General features: G+C 36.5%; 1 long non-coding RNA gene and 1 pseudogene across 1 annotated transcript in view; one reads left to right on the top strand and one right to left on the bottom strand.

Moving 5' to 3' along the window:
• Positions 1-17,398, top strand: part of LOC140533155 (uncharacterized) — a 33,815-nt gene that overhangs the window by 11,961 nt on the left and 4,456 nt on the right. The window contains exon 2 of the long non-coding RNA XR_011976812.1: positions 15,995-16,797. This is a non-coding gene — a long non-coding RNA (uncharacterized lncRNA). The remainder of the gene's footprint in view (positions 1-15,994; positions 16,798-17,398) is intronic.
• LOC140531037 (taste receptor type 2 member 3-like) lies at positions 11,603-13,081 on the bottom strand (annotated as a pseudogene).

Below are 17,398 nucleotides of genomic sequence, written 5' to 3'. Positions count from 1 at the left end.
GTTGGATTTTTGCTGCAGATATTTATTACTTATGGAGCCATAACAAATTAGCTTAATTTCTCAAAATCTCAATTTTTCCCATATATTAAAAGGGGATAATACTCCTTGCATGTACCAGGTACTTTATAGGGTCGGGATATACAAACAATATAAAAAGGGCAATATAAAATAATTGCCCTGACAAATACAAATACAATATATTGTAGGATTCTGTATGATTATGGTGATACATTGCTATTATCTCCTTGCTCATATTTTACTTAAAATTTTTGGTTCAATATTTATTAGGGAAATTGGGCTACAGTTTTTTTTTTCTGTTTTCGCTCTTCTTGTACCACATTTGTGTCATAAGAGGAATTTGGTAAGATTCCTTCCTTGCCTATTTTTTCAAATAATTTAAAAAATCTTGGAATGAATTGTTCTTTAAATATTTGATGGAATTCAATTTTGCATTTGTTTGGTCCTGGGAATTTCTTTCTTAAGAATTTCACTGATGGTTGGTTGTATTTTATTTTCTATAATGGGGATATTTAAGCATTTGATTTCTTGTTCTGTTGATCTGGGCAATTTGTATTTTGTAAATATTGGAACCTTTCACATAAATTGTCAGATTTGCTATTTTGCCATTTCTACCTCTTAAAGTATTGTTTTCTTCAGCCAATTTTTGTGCATATTTTTCCTTTTTTTTCCTTCTTTACCAAGCTGTTGAGTTCTATTTCATGAGTCTCTTTCATAACTCTCATTCTATTCCCAGTTTTTCTCTACCTCTCTTATTTTATTTTTAAATACCCTTTTGAATTATTCCAGGATGTCTGTTTGGGCCTGAGACCACTTTATATTCTTCTTTGAGGCTTTGTGAGTAGGCATTTTGACATTGTTTTCCTCTTCTGAGTTTGTATTTTGATCTTCACTGTCACTATAGTAAATTTTCTATGGCCAAGACTTTTTTTGGTCATTTTCTAGCCTATTTCATGACTTTTAAAGTTAAATTCTGCTCTTCAGTTTTGGGGGGGTGCTGTCCCAAACTTCTTGCACTGGGGCTTGCTCCCTGGCTTGTTTCACCCAGGCCTGTGGGGTTGACACCTTTCCTGATGTACAGAGGCTAAAGTCCTCACAGCTGGACTGCTATACTGCTGACTTGTTGAAGTGGCTGAGTGGGCTTGGTTGCTGATCTGTGGTGGGTTCAATTAGTTCTCCCTGTATTGTCTGTACATCATATGTGCTGTGCTGAAATTACCATTTCCCTAAGTGAGATAGACCTTTCCTGGAGTCCATCTAAGTTATTTGGGCTTGAAAATTGTTTTGCCCCTTCATTTTGTGGTTTCTGTCACTCCAGAATTAATTTTGAGTTATGATTTAAAGTGGTTTTGAGGGGAATTGTGAAGAGTTCAGGCAACTTCCTTCCTTTTCTTCACCATCTTGGCGCCACCTCCAAGAAATTGTTTTCTTCTGTCTGTCCTCTGCTGTTAATTGGGGATCAAGTGAATTATTTATACAGAACCTTACAGAGTGTATGACATATAGCATATACTAAATAAATGCCCATTTTTTTCTTTTTTCTTTGGGTGCAGCGTCACCTAGTTCCACTCGTCATGCCCTACTTCTTTATCTGGAACATCCCCAGGAGTGCCTGTTTCAACTTGTTGTTGCCCAAAATGAGGATGATTGAGTGTACAGTAGCATGGACAATTAGGATCATATTTCCAATCATCCATGACACATTAGTATCTGGCATAACTAAGCACCATACAATAAGAAAAAAACCAACCAAGTACAGAATAAAGAGGAAGAGGAAAGAAAGGATGATTTTGGTTGCTCTCACATGAGCCTCAGTGCTTGGGTCTCTGGAGCCAGTTCCATTGTGCTGCATTTGTTGGGTGTGTCTCCTCAGGGAGAGAATGATCAGAACATAGGAAATCAAAGACAAAATAAAGGGCATGCCCATCCAGAATGTAACAAAGACCAATGTGGAAAAATAAGCATTTTTCTTTTTCCTAATGACTTCAGTGTAGTTTGCTATGGGTGCCATTTGTGTGTTATTAAGAACAACTTCCAATTCTTTGATCATTGTCAAAGTACTGAAGAAAGAGAAGATCACAGAGGCCATCAGAATCCATCTAACCACATGGGAAACCCTCCACTTGAGCCAGAGGAAGACATGATGGGAGAAATTGGCAATCTTCAGGCAGTAGAGGACACTGAGACAGGTGGCCAGGGAGATGCTTAGGAAATTAGCAAAAATCCATAATATAAAATTTATTTTCATTACTATGCTTATTTTTTGCATAGACTTATTGAACAACATTAAAACATCAACTGTGTTTATGCAAAGCCAACAAATCCTGGAGGTGGCCAGGCTGGTAATTACAAATTCAGACAAAGACATTTTCTTGCTCTTGACTAAGTTGATGCAATTCACTAACCAGATGAAACTATTACAGCAAATACCCAGAACTATCTCACTGGTAAACATAACCAAAAGCAAACTTTGAGCTAAGTTGGTCATGTTTGCAGAACGACTGTCAGCTCTGATTCTGGATCTCTGCTTAGTCAACTGCCCACTTTTATGGAGTTTCCGTGACCTAGGTCCAGAAGAGGGAGATGCTTGCTCCTCTGTTCCAATGGATTTTTTTTCTTTTTTCTTTTTTCTTCAATGGTTATGTTCCTGTCTTGGAAAGATTGGGAAGAGGGTATATAAGCTGATGAGCTGTCATCAGAAGACCTTCCAGGTTTCCTTTCCAGATCTATTGGTATATTATAGACCAGGCTTCTAGTCAGTCAGCAGCTTGGTTTGTCACTTTAAATTAATGGATGAAAGACCAACCAGCTTTTTGCTAAGATGCAAATGGATGCAGGATTCTGTGTTACACTGAGAAAGGAGGGGTGAGAGTCACATGAAGGAAAATGGATTGAGCCCTGCAAAGGGGAGGATCCAGTTCCACATAAACAGTCGATTCCTCATTTCACACTATGGAAAGAAGGATCAAAGTCCCACAGTTTTTCAGATAACTGGACTTAGTATGACAAGGTCCAGATTTGAATCCTAATTTTGTCATTCACTGTCTGTCAGATTCTAGTTAAGCCAGTTAACATCTCTAAACCACAGTTTCTTCATCTATAAAACAAGTGGGTTGGAGTAGATGATCTGAGATCCTTCTTAAATAGGGCTTTATGAGAAGTACTAGTGTTGTTTGTTTCCCAGAAAGCAGAGATTAGTGTCACACAGATAAAGTGAAAGGGTACTGAGAACACTGTGATTTGGATAAATGTTACCATATCAAGATTAAGTGTCACTGAAAGGCAACTCATAAGATACTTAATTAGTATTAATTAAATACTACTGATAATTAGTGTAACATTAATTAATACTTAATGATATTGGGTATCATTAATACTGATTAATCTCAAATTTTTCCTCATATAATGAGACATAGAGCTTGGTATGAAGTTTAATGAAGAACAACCACGTAAGTGCAATCTAATACCATTCACACGAAATTTCGAGGTTGATCCCTCTGTTTTTCTTCTATTGTATGTTAGTGGTTACATGTTCAGGGCATTCCTTACTAGTGGATTCTTCTTTTCATCAATGCCAATTGTATCATTTAGTACTTAGAACCATAGATTTAGAGGGCCAAAAGATCTTAGCGGTTGTCTGGTTCAGCCGTCTCCTTATACAAATGAAGACTCTGAGGTCCAGGGTTGGTGAGCATCTTGTCCAAGGTCACACAGATAGTGAGGTGGTATAGCTGGGACTCAAACAGTGGGCCTATGACTCTAAGTTTGACATGCTTTCCACTATACCATATTGCTCCTTTTTCATAAAACTAAATACTTCATTAATATCATTATAAATTGTGTAACTGATTGTTACAGTGGAAAGAATATTTTTCTGTAAAGACCATTGAGTTTGATTTTTTCCTTAGATAATTATTATGTAAGGAGCCATGATAAGTTCACTTAATTTTTCAAAATCTCAAATTTTTCCCCATGATAGGGGATAATAATACTTGAATGTATCAGGTACTTTACCAGATCAGGAAATTGATTAACTCACCTTAAACAATCATATAAATGTGAATCATTGTTATGTGAGGTAGGTATGCATATATGAGATGTGATGTGGTTGTGGATTGTCTAAATATAATAGACGTGACTCTGAGATAGAATGCACAGTTAATTCTGGGAGCTGACCAACTGTTTTGCAAGGGAACCTGCAGTTTCCTTCTTGAATGGAGCAGGGGAAAAGGCTATGGTTGGGTGCTTACTCCTTCCCTGCACTCCCTTCAAGATGGATTTTATTTATCTGGCCCTTCCTCACAAGTATATCTGATCTGAGAGTATGTCAGGTCCCTTTGTAGGCTTTAGCTTGTTTCCTGAAAGTTTAATTAAGCTATTTTACACAATAGATTGCCAGTCTTATTGACAGGGAGTGGTTTTCATTTACAATTGCACATTCCTTTGCACTACTCTAAGACTGATCCTGTTTTGTTGTGGCTTTGAATGATGCTCGAAAGGATTGATTTCCCCATGCCAACAATCACAACAATATTCCTATCAGTCCTAGAGTTGTGCTCCTTTTCCTTTTGTACATTTCCTTCGAGTTAACATTAACTTCTTCAAAAACTACAGAATTTAAAACTGGACAAATGAGAGGGTGGAAACATGTGCACATGGCACAAAACTCCACCACTGAGCTGGTGGAGTAGTCAGGTTAAGCTAAGTCTGGTTTTAATTGTTCAAGACTAGATGTTCCGAATTAACCTAATGTTTTTAGAAGCTTACATTCTTCTACATTGCTATCACAAGAAGAAACCTCATCAAAATCTTTGATGGATCTGAATAATTCTCAAAGAATTGCACTCAGTATCTCATATTTTTAAAATATGGAAACTCCATTAGGAACTAAGAAGTGTTAATTGAGTTGTCCTATAACATAGCTAATTCAGAATTGGCTATTTTAAGAATCCAGGTTTTCTGCCAGGGAATTATGGATGTGTGATGTGGATAGATTTTCTTATTTAGGCAAAATTTATTGTCTCCTAATCATCAAAGTAGAGTTAGTAAGAACTTTAAGGTTGGAATGTGTATATAGTGATAATCTAGACTCACTGTCCCAGGACATCTCCATCTGCTCAGAGTTCTAGAAGTACTCCTGAGAGCCTAGGGGGAGGTATCTTTCTCTAATACCATTGTCCTCATTCATCATTGGTATGTTGTTTTTCCAATACTTAGTGTGCCAGTTTCATTTAAATAATCGTAAAACAGTTTTTTTTTTACAAAGGGATATTTACTGTAGCAATTTGTTTTCTGGGGAGAGTGGGTTCAAAGTTTGAGCAATTTTCTATGTTGCATTCTCCTCACCAAATTCACTTGATATAACTCCCTTTTTCCTTCCTTCAGTCAATGTTGGGTCATCTTGTCATCTAATACCTGTTCTTTGACTGTGGGTAATTTACTCTCTTGACCTTCTGAAGCTCATAGCACCATAATTATCAGTAATATTCTTTCAGCTAAAATCAAAGAAAGAGTAAAAGAAAAGTCTACAGTTTTGGCCAGTTCTGGCTCCACAGCCAATTATTGGTCTGTCTCTTCACCACATATTTAGCAGACTGGAACCAGTTTTGCAAAATCAGAGCATGATTGCAACTGGGGAATGGAACCCTTTCATGCTATGGCATTATGCCTTTCCTGAGTCCTGGTTCCCAGCCTCTTCCCCAAGGGGATTTAATCATTTAAGCACGCTACATAAACTCATTAGTCTCCTCCCTTGTCAATAACCACATTATGTACAACTAGGTGCTTTAGTTGTGTGAATCAAAAGAAGATTGTTCTTGCAATTGAAAACAAAAGAAGGGACTGAGAAATAATTTTCCTTTTAAAAAATGAATTTTTTGTTTTCCTCAGTTACATGTAAAGAGAATTTTTAACACTGATCTAAATGTTTTTTGAGTTCTTAATTTTCTCCCTCTCTTGCCATCCCCCTACCTGAGACAGTTTGCATTTTGATATAGATAATGCATTTTCAATTATGCAAAACCTCTTACTATATTAGTCAAGTTGTGAAAGAAAACACAGTCCCCAAAAAAGAAAACATTGAAAACAAAATATAGAAAGTGAAAAATAGTATGATTTGATCTACATTCAGATTCTATTAGTTCTTTCTCTAGAAGCTGATATCAGTTTTCATTGAGTTTTCTGAAATTGACTTGGATTGTTGAATTGCTGGGAATACCTCAGTCATTCACAGCTGATCGTTGTATAGTATTACTCTTACTGTGTACTAGGTTTTCCAGGTTCTGTTCACTTTGCATCATTTCATGTAAGTCTATCAAGGTTTTTCTAAAACCATCCTGCTTATCATATTTTAAAGCACAGTAATATTCCATTACAGTCATATACTACAACTTGTTCAGTCATTCCCCAATTTACTTTGGGGCATCCCCTCAATTTATAATTCCTTTACCAAAAGAGCTACTCTAAGTACTTTTGTACGAACAGGTTCTTCCCACCTCACCTGTTTTTTTAATCTCTTTTGTTGGATCAAAGAGTATACAAAATTTTATGACTCTTTGGGCATACTTCCACATTGTTCTGTGGAATAATTTATCAGTTTACCACCAACACCTTATTAGTGTGCCAGTTTTTTTCATTCCCCCCTACAACAGTTATTATTTTCCTTGTCTGTTGTATGAACCAATTTGACAGTTGTGAGGTGGTACCTCAGAGTTGTTTTAATTTGCATTTCTCTAATCATTAGTGATTTAGAGTATTTTTCCATTTGATTGCAGATACCTTTAATTTCTTCATCTAACATCTGCCTGTTCATTTCCTTTGTCCGTTTATCAATTGAGGAGTGACTTGAATTCCTATTAATTTGAATCATTTCTATTGAATCTATTATCAGAGACACTTGCCCTAAAGCTTGTTTCTCAGCTTTCTGCTTTTCTTCTGATCTTGGTTGCATTGGTTTTATTTGTATAAACCATTTTTGATTTAATAGAAGAAGTTATTTTTTCCATTTCACATCTCATAATGCTTGGTCTATCTTGTTGGGATATAAATTCTACCCTTCTCCATTGATCAGACCACTATTCCTTGCTCTCCTAATTACCCTGTGCTATCATACTCTGTGTTTAAATCATGTACTCACTTTGATCTTCTTCTGGTATACAATACAAGGTGGTGATCTATCACTGTTTTCTCCCAAATTGTTTTCCAGTTTTCCCAAAAGTTTTTGTCAAATAGTGAGTTTTTGTTCTAAAAGTGGGGGTATTTGGTTTATCAAACACTGGAATGCTGTTGTCATTTCCTAGTGCTTCTCTTGTACCATGTGTATCCCAGTGATATGTTGCTCTTTTTTAGCCAGTAACAAATAGTTTTGGTGATAACTGTTTTATAATACAATTTAGGATCTGATACAGGCTAGGCCACCTCCCTTCACACTTTTTTTTTCATTGATTTCCTTGATTTTCTTGACCTTTTATTCTCCTACATGAATTTTGTTATGATTTTTTTCTAGGTGTGTAAAATACTATTTTTATTAGTTTGGTATAGCACTGAATATGTAAATTAGCCTAATTACATTGTCATCTTTATTTTATTGGCTTGGACTACTCCTGAGCAATGAATATTTTTCCAATTGTTCAGATCTGCCTGTATGTCTATGAAAACTGTTTTTTAATTGGGTTCATATAATTCCTGGCTTTGTCATGGCAGGTAGACTCCCAATTTTTTAATATTGTCTACAGTTAGTTGAAACGGAATTTCTCTTTCTATCCTTTGATGCTTGGACTTTGTTGGTAATATACAGAAATACTGATGAGTTATATGGGTTTATTTTATATTCTGAAACTTTACTGAGACTGTTAATTATTTCAGCTAGTCTTTTAGCTGATTCTCTAGGATTCTCTAAGTAAACCATCGTATCATCTGTGGAGTGATAATTTTGTTTCCTCATTGCCTCTTGTAATTCCTTTAATTCATTTTTCTTCTCTTATTGCTATAGCTGACATTTCTAGTACAATGTTGAATAATAGTGGTGACAATAGGCATCGTTGCTTCATCCCTGATCTTAGTGTGAAGGCTTTTAGCTTATTTACATTACAGGTAACCTTGATGATGTTTTTAGACAGATACTATCTATCTATCTGTCTATCATTTATCTACTATTTATCTATTTCTATGCTCTCATATTTTTATTAGGAATGGGTGTTGTACTTTGTCAAAGACGTTTTCTGTATCTCTTTATATAACAATTTGATTTCTGTTGATTTTGTTATTGATCTGGCCAATTATGGTAATATTCTCCCTAATATTGAAAGAATCCTCCATTCCTGGTCTAAGTTCCACATGGTCATAGTGTATGATCCTGGTGATATATTGCTATGATCTCTTTTCTCATATTTTACTTAAAATTTTTGCTTCAATATTCATTAGGGAAATTAGGCTATAATTTTTATCCCTTCCTGGTTTAGATATCTGCATCATATTTGTGTCACAAGAGGAATTTGGCATGACTCCTTCTTTGTATATTTCCCCACACAATTTATATAATCTTGGAATTCTTTGTTCTTTAAATGTTTAGTAGAATTTATTTGCAAATTTGCCTCGTCCTAAAAGGTTTTTTCTTAAGAAGTTCATTGATGGATGATTGTATTTTATTTTCTAAAATGGGGATATTAAGCATTTGGTTTCTTCTTCTGTTATTCTGGGCAATTTGTGTTTTTGTAAATATTTATCCATTTTACTTAGATCATCAGATTTATTGGCAAAGAACTGACCAAAATAGTTCGTAATTATTGCTTTAATTCCCACTTTATTGGTGTTGCATTCATTGTTTTTGTTTTTGTTCTTCCATTTTCTTCTTTTTAAAAAAATCAGATTAACCAATCATTTATCTGTTTTATAGATGTTTTTCTACAAACCAACTCTTAGTTTTATTTATTAGACCAATAGGTTTCTCACGTTTAATTTTTATTAATCTCTTCTTTGATTTTCAGAATTTTCTATATTGTCTCATTTTTGCTATTGCCTTTGATGAAATTATTGATTGATTCTCTGATGTTCTTTGACCCACTCATTCTTTATGTTTAGATTTTTTTAGTTTTCAGTTAATTTTAATCTATCTTTCCATGCCTTTTGTTGCATGTAGTTTTTGTTGCATCATTATCTGAAAATGATGCATTTAATATTTCTGCCTTTTTGCACTTGATTGTGGGGTTTTATGCCCTAATAGGTGGTCAATTTTTTTTGTAGGGATCATGTACTTCTGAAAGAAAGGTATATTCCTTTCTATTTCCACTCAGTTTTCTCATGAAGTCTCTCCAATATAACTTTTATAAAATTATATTTATCTTAATTTCTTTCTTGTTTATTTTGTAGTTAGTTTTTATCTAGTTCTGAGAGTGGAAAGGTGCATTCCCCTCCCTGTGAGTACAGTTTTTTATTTATTTATTTTATTTATTCCGATAATTCATTTAACTTCTCCCTGAGAAATCTGGATGCTATAGCATTTGTTGCCTACTTGATTAGTATTGATATTAATTCATTTTCTATGGTACTGTTTAGTAAGATGTAGTTTCCTTCCTGGTCTCTTTAAATGAGATCTATTTTTGCTTTTCCTCTGTCTGAGATTGTGATTGCTAACCCTAATTTTTTCTTTTACTTCGGCTGAAGTATAATATGTTCTGCTCCGGCCTTTTATCTTGATTCTGTATGTATGTCTCTTCTTTAAATGTGTTTCTTGAAAACAACATACTATAGGATTCTGGTTTTTAATCTGTTTCTGTTTTATGAGTGAGTTTATCCCATTCACATTCGTATTATGATTACTAATTATGTATTTCCATCCATCTTGTTTTTTCTCTCTTTATGCTTTCTCTCTCTTTTCTTTCACCCAGTTCCTCCTCACCAGGGTTTTGCTTCTGAGCTCCACCTTCCTCAATCTGCCCTCGCTTTTATCAGCCCCCACTTTTTTCTCCCCCCACTCCTACTTCCCAACTGAATTTGTATATTGTACCTTTTTTCGAGACAAATCTGAGAAGGTTCAAGTAATGTTCACCCCCTCTCTTCTTTCCTTTCAATGTAATACGTCTTTTGTACCTCTTCCTGTAATATAATTTACCCTATCCTACCTCTCCCTTCCCTCTTCTTCCAATGCCATTTTCCTCATCCTTCCAAGTTTTTTATATCATCTCATCAAAGTCGACTTATACCTGCACCCTATCTAGGAATACTCCTTCTAATTGCTCTAATAGAGAGAAAGTTCTTGAGAGTTACAAGTATCACCTTTCTGTACAAGGATGCAAAAATTTTAATCCTATTGAGTCACTTGTTTTTTTCTTCCATTTACCTTTTTGTGTTTCTCTTGAGTCTTGTATGTGAAAATTGAATTTTCTGTTTAGCTGTTTTCATCAGGAATGTTTCAAAGTCACCCATGTCACTGAATGTTCATACCCCCAATCTCCCCAATAGATTATGCTCACTTTTGCTACATAGGCGATTTTTGGTTGCAGTCCTAGTTCCTTTGCATTCTGATACATCAAGTTCCATGTCTTCCAGTCCTTTAATATAGAAGCTGCTAAATCCAATGTAATCCTTACTGTGGTTCTCTGATATTTAAATTGTTTCTTTCCGACTGCCTGGGAGTTTTCATTTTGTGATCTCTTTCAGGAGAGGATTGGTGGATTTTTTAAATTACTATTTTGCCCTCTTTTTCTGGGCCCTCAGGGCAGTTTTCCTTGATAGTTTCTTGAAAGCTCTTGTCTAGGCTGTTTTTTTGATCATAGCTTTCAAGTAGTCCAATAGTTTTTAAATGATCTCTCCTGAATTGATTTTCCAGTTCGACTGTTTTTCCAATAAGGCATTTTCCATTTTTTCCTCTTTTTTCATTCTTTTGATTTTGTTTGATTGATTCTTGATGCCCCATAGAGTCCTTCACTTCCACTTGTCCAATTGTAATTTTTAAGGAATTATTTTCTTCATTTAGATTTTTGTATCACCTTTTCTATTTGCTCATTTCTACCCTTTAAGGAGTTGTTTTCTTCAGCCCAATTTTGTGCATCTTTTTCCTTTTTCTTTTGCTTCCTTTACCAAGCTACTGAGTCCTATTTCATGATTCTCTATCATAACTCTCATTTTATTCCCAATTTTTCTTCTCTCTCACTTGTTTAATTTTCAAATTCCCTTTTGAGATCTTCCAAGATGTCTGTTTGAGCCTGAGACCTCTTCATATTCATCTTTGAGACTTTGCATGTAGGTGTTTTGATGCTATTTTCCTCTTCTGAGTTTGTGTTTTAATCTTTACTGTCACCATAATAGCATTCTATGGTCAGGGATTTTTTCCTTTGGTCATTTTCAACCTATTTCATGACTTTTAAAGTTAAGTTCTTCTCTTGGGTTTTGGGGGTACACTCCCAAGCTTCCGGGCCTGCTCACTGGCTTGTTGTACCCAGACCTTTGTGACTGACACCTTCCTGACACACAGAGGCTAAAGCCCTCACAGCTGAATGGCTGTACTCTTCACTTATTGAAGTGGCTGAATGGTTTAGGTTTCTGATCTCTGGTGGGTCCAGGTTGTTCTCACTGACTTGTTTGCACATGATATGTGCTGGGCTGCAATCACTTTTTTGCTAAGTGAGACAGACCTTTCCATCTAAGTTATTTCAGCTGGAAAATTGTTTTACCCCATCATTTTGTGATTTCTTTCACTCCAGAATTTGTTTTGAGGTATAATTTTTTTCCTCAAATGATTTTTTCCAAATTTATTAATTTATTTGTTTTCAGTTTTCAACAATAACTTCCATAGATTCAAATTTTCTCCCTCTCCTTCCCCAAAACAGCACACAATCTTATATGGGATCTCCACATATATTCCTATTAAACACATTTTCACATTAGTCGTGTTGCATAGGAGAATTAAAACAAATTGGAAAAACCATGAGAAAAACAAAAAAAAACCCAAAGCAAAATATAACAAAAGAGAAAACAGTCTGCTTCTCTCTGTGTTCTGAGTCCATAGTTCTTTCTCCGAATGTGGATGACACTTTGCATCTTTAGTCCATTGGAAATGTTTTAAAAGCTTGCATTGCTGTAGGGTTAAGTCTTTCAAAAATAATCCTCTCACACTGTGGCTGTTAGTGTGTATAATGTTCTCCTGCTTTTGATGTATGATTTAAAGTGCTTTTGAGGGTAGTTGGAGAGAGTTCAGGCAACTTCCTTCTTTTTCTCCTCCCCCTTGAATCTACTTCCAAGAAACTGTTTTTTTCTGTCTGCCCTCAGATGTAAAATGGGTATCAAATGAAATATTTGTAAAGCTCTTAGTAATAGTATGTGCATGATACTTAATAAATAGCAGATGCTTAATAAATTCTTGGTTTTTTTTTTTCTTTTTTCTTTGGGTACAGCATCACCTAGTTCCACTCTTCATGCTCTACTTCTTTATCTCAAACATCCCCAGAAATGCCTGTTTTAGCTTGTTATTGCCCAAAATGAGGATGATTGAGTGTAGAGTGGGCAGCTAAAATCATTTCCCCAATCTTCAAAGCCAAATTAGCAATTGACAGAAAAAGTCCATAAGAATGATAAAAATTACAACCAAATACACAATGAAGAGGAAGAGGAAAGAGAGGATTATTTTGGTTGCTCTCACATCAACCTCAGTGCTTGGGTCTCTGAAACCAGTGCCTTTGTACTGCATTTGTTGGTTGTGTATTCTTAGGGAGAGGATGATGAGAACATAAGAAATCAAGGACACAGTAAAGGGTATGACTATTCAGAATGTAACAAAAATATACTTGAAAAAATAAGCACTTTTCCTTTCTGTAATGTCTTCAGTGCAGTTTGCTGTGGGTGCCATTTGTCTGCGTGTAAAAGTAACATCAAATTCTTTGATCAATGTCAAAGTACTGAAAAAAGAGGTCACAGAAGCCATCAGAATCCATCTAACCACATGGAAAACCCTCCACTTGAGCCAGAGGAAGACATTGGCAACCTTAAGGCAGTAGAGGATACTGAGGCAGGTGGCCAGAGAGAAGCTTAAGAAGTTAGCAAAAGTCCATAATGTAAAAATTATTTGCATTACTATGCTTGTTTCATTCAAATCAGTATAGAAGACCAGAAAAGTTATCTTCCCTTTCCTTTTGTCTCATACATTCAGGACAGTTTGCTTTGTGTATTATTTGTCTGAAAGCAAAATAAATATTAAATTTATGGACTAATGACACTGTGTTAAAGAAGGAGGAGACTGTGGAGCCCAACAGCATCCAGACAACCCCATGGGAAGTCTTTTACTTGAGCCAGAGGAAGGCTGAATGGGAGGAACTGGCAATCTCCAGGCAGTAGAGGACACTGAGGCAGGCAGCAAAGCAAATGCTTAAGTGGTTAATAACAGTCTAAAGAGCAGGAAGAATATCTAGTATTATTAAGTTATTCAGTAAGTTGGGATCGAATACCAGTAAAATCCCATCAACCATGATAATCCGCTGCATGCAGATCCTGGAGAAAGCCAGGTTTGTGATAATGAAATCAGAGAAACTTGCTTACTCTTGATTCAACTGATGCAATTCAATAGGCCAATGAAACCATTCACTAAAGCCCCAGGATAGACTCAATGCTTTTTCAACATCACATAGAACATTTGAGCTACACACAGCATGGCTGCAGAAGGACAGCCCTAACTCTTCCTGATCTCTCTGCTGATCTACGATGTCTTTGTTATTCTATGTCTTCTTTGCTACTCTCTAATTTTCTTGACCTCAGTCAAGAACAGATAGCTAGGTGGTACAGTGGATAGAGCACTGGGTCTAGTCAGAAAGATTCTTCTTCCTGAGTTCAAATCTGGCCTCACTTACTAGCTGTATGTTTGTAAGTAAGGTACTTAACCCCATCTGCCTCAGTTTTCTCGTCTGTGTAAAGAGCCAGAGAAGGAACTGTCAAACCATTCCAGTATTTCTGCCAAGAAAAATCCCAAATTTGGTCACAAAAAGTCTGAAAACAACTGAACAAAAATAATAACATAGTCAAGAACACTGAGTTTCCAGCTATTCCATTCAGGTAATAAGGCAGCATCATGAATAGAGCCCTGGGTTTGGAATCAGGAAGGCTCATCTTCATGAGCTCAAATCTCAGTTCAGACACTTACTGGCTATGTGACCTTGACAAGTCACTTAATTTTATTTGCCTCAGTTCCTCATCTGTAAAACTGAGTTGGAGAAGGAAATGGCAAAACACTCTAGTATCTTTGCCAAGAAAATACTAAATGGGATCACAAAGAGTTGGAAATGACTGAACAACAACAACTGTCCAAAGAGTATCCAGCCCTTTCTAGGACCAGCCTTGTGACAGATCTCAGGAAATTGACCTTGGCTCCTTCAAAGCTACTGTTACTCTTTAGCTCAATATCCAAATCTGTCCTCCTATCAGTGATTTGGATTGTAAATATATTTGATGGATGAAAAACCATGCAGCTCTTTACTGAGATGCAAATGGTTGTAGGATTCAGTGTCACAACTAGAAGGGTTGGTGTCACGTAGAGGAAAGTTATTAGTTTCTTTAAGAGAATTCAGTTCCACATAGAGGGTAGGCTCCCACATCTAATACAAAGAAAAAAAGAATCAGGTGAGGAAAAGCAGTGCACTGGCAACAAGAAGATGGCAAGATGATCAGGGTACAAGAGTGGAAAGGTGAACTAGTCAGTAACATGACGAGTTATTATTATTCTGAATAAAACCATATGCAAATGGGGATTAGCCAATATTTTTGTGTAAGAAAGACCACTGTCTCACAATGAGGAATCAGTATCAAATTTATAATAAGAAATTACAAAATCACAGAATCTGAGAGTTACAAAGGACTTCAAGTAGCAGTATAGTCAATTTGTTGTTGTTAAGTTGTGTATTTGAATCTCTGTGACCCCATTTGGAGTTTGTTTGGCAAAAATATTGGAGTGGTTTGCCATTTCCTTCTCCAGCTCATTTTACAGATGAGGAAACTGAGGCAAACAGGCTTAAATGACTTGCCCAGGGTCACACCTCTAGTAAGTGTCCAAGGCTGGATTTGAATTCAGGAAGATGAGTTTTCATGACTCCAGACCTAGCCCTTTATTCACTGTACCACTTAGCTGCTCTGGGAAGAAGAGTGGGAAGGAACACGTTATGAAGTGTAGATGATGAAAAAGCAAAGAATATCAGCAAAAGCCTATTTGCAAAAATGAAAAAATTGGGGGTTACTTAAAAGATGCTAGAGAGGCTTATGGTAAATATAGACAGGCTATAACATATTACCAACAAATAACTAAGTGGCAGAAAGTGGGTCTGTCATGTAGCAAGAACAAGAGATAATGAATGGAGAGATGCATACTACACTGATATCCTTACACTGATTTTCTTGTAGTGACAAGAAGATCCATTTCAGAAATTTTGTAGTTGTTGTTCAGTTGTGTCCAACTCTTTGTGACCCCATTTGAGGTTTTCTTGGCAAAGATACTGAAGTGGTTTGCCATTTCCTTCTCCAGTTCAGTTCACAGATGAGGAAACAGAGGCAAACAGGGTTAAGTGACTTGCCCAGGGTCCCACAGCTAGTAAGTATCTGAGGTTGGATTTGTACTGAGATTTTCCTGACTCCAGGCCCAGTGCTTTCATCCACTGGGCCACTTGTGATTTAGAATGCAAGTCAATAAAGGGTGTGTTCTGTACATAAATTACAAACTTGAGCAAGGAGAAGCATAAACTACCTCAGAAAAGTGTGTCTCTCTGGAGGCAAGTGGACTTGTGAAGAGAAACCATTTCATATGGCTACTTATAGTGTACAGAAAACAATTAGTCGTGTAGGTTCACAAGAGAGCAGTCTTTGAATCTGGGGCAATTAGTTGTTTTTCTGAGAGGGATCACTTAGACTTGCTAATCTACTAGCCAACAACTGTCAGAGTAACTTGATGATTTACTTGCAAAGAGGACACAGTATGGGAATTATGTGGATTCTTTTCTTTTTGTAGGAAAACACCTGAATCAGGAAATCATGTCTCCCCAGAAAATTTAGTGCTCCATATCTGGATCTTGGAAACTCTTAAACTTGGGGTTACCCACGATCAACAGGCAATCACAATTTCATGAAACTTACATAAAAACTGGGTTTGTTACAAGAGAAAATGAACATGCACATGGAACCCTAAACCAGAGCCAAGAGTTCATAATCCAAACAGAAGTTTGCATATTTATGAAATTGTGACAAAGAGGAGAAACAGAAATCTTCACCTAAATGGGAGTGGCAGAGGAAGAGAAGTCATGAAAAACTAAGATGGCAAAAGCAGTATTCTTTTCCCTTTTTGTGGGGGAAATTGCTATTGGTGAAAATTGGGGAAAAGCTATAATACACAATAAGAAGTGAAAAGCCATTAACTTAAACTCTGTGAAAGGGGGAAGTCTGGACATACTGAATTGTTAAAAATCATAATTTAGACACTGAGTCATAACTTATTGTGACTGGTGAAAGCCATAACATGGACACAGTGACCATTGGTATCCAGTACATGATCAGTACACAATCTTGTCTTTGGGAATTTACCCATCAACATTGGCTTAACCCCCAAGTTTCAAAATGAGCTCATTACTAAGCAGAAATCCAGAATATACACCAATCAGTAGCTATGTGCTTTATAGCTCCACCTTCTTTTATTTGTTTTCTATAACTACTGCTGAACTTTCCTGGGATCTTAGTGGGAACCAAACCTGTAGTCTGATCACCTCCCAGGCTGGTGATTATCAAACTCTTGGCAAGGATCCATCATACTGTCCCAATGTAAGTATCTTGAACTACTACCTATAATCAATCTGGAGCTCTTTGACCTTTTCCTTTGGTATCACACTTGTCCCATTGTTTTGGGGGGGTAGGTACAGAGTTCCCTAGGTGGGGGACTTCCAGACCTTAGAATTGGCATAGTTGGCAAGATACCAAAGGAATGTCAAGGGTGTAGGGGACAGGTTGGGGGAAGAATCCCTGGATGGCCTCCATATTGGGGGTGGGATGGTGGTGGCCTGTTTTGGACCACCATGTGAGTATGAGGATGCCACAAAAATGCTGAAAGAACTAGACTACATCCTAGTAGGACTATGTTCCATCAGGTAGGGAAAGGGAGGGAGACAGGTAGTGACAGATGTGAGATGGCCTCCTCCTCACAGTTTTAAAAAAAGAACTCTACCAAGTTCTTAAACTTGGAGGCTGAGAATAAGAAGTTGTTGGAGGAATTCCAGTTAGAAGGAGAAACATGTAGAAACACTAGCTTGCAGGTTAGCCAGGTTGAGGGGAGTTAAGCATGTGGACAGGAAAGCAATAAGGCATGTAATTGTGAGACAGTCTCTTTCTCCTTCTCTCCCTCCATCCTCAGCACCCTGGATGAATG

The sequence above is a fragment of the Notamacropus eugenii genome, chromosome 3, assembly GCF_028372415.1.
Source record: "Notamacropus eugenii isolate mMacEug1 chromosome 3, mMacEug1.pri_v2, whole genome shotgun sequence".
NCBI classification, from domain to species: domain Eukaryota; kingdom Metazoa; phylum Chordata; class Mammalia; order Diprotodontia; family Macropodidae; genus Notamacropus; species Notamacropus eugenii.
Note: the sequence above shows the minus strand (reverse complement) of the source record. Positions and strands in the feature narration are given on the sequence as shown.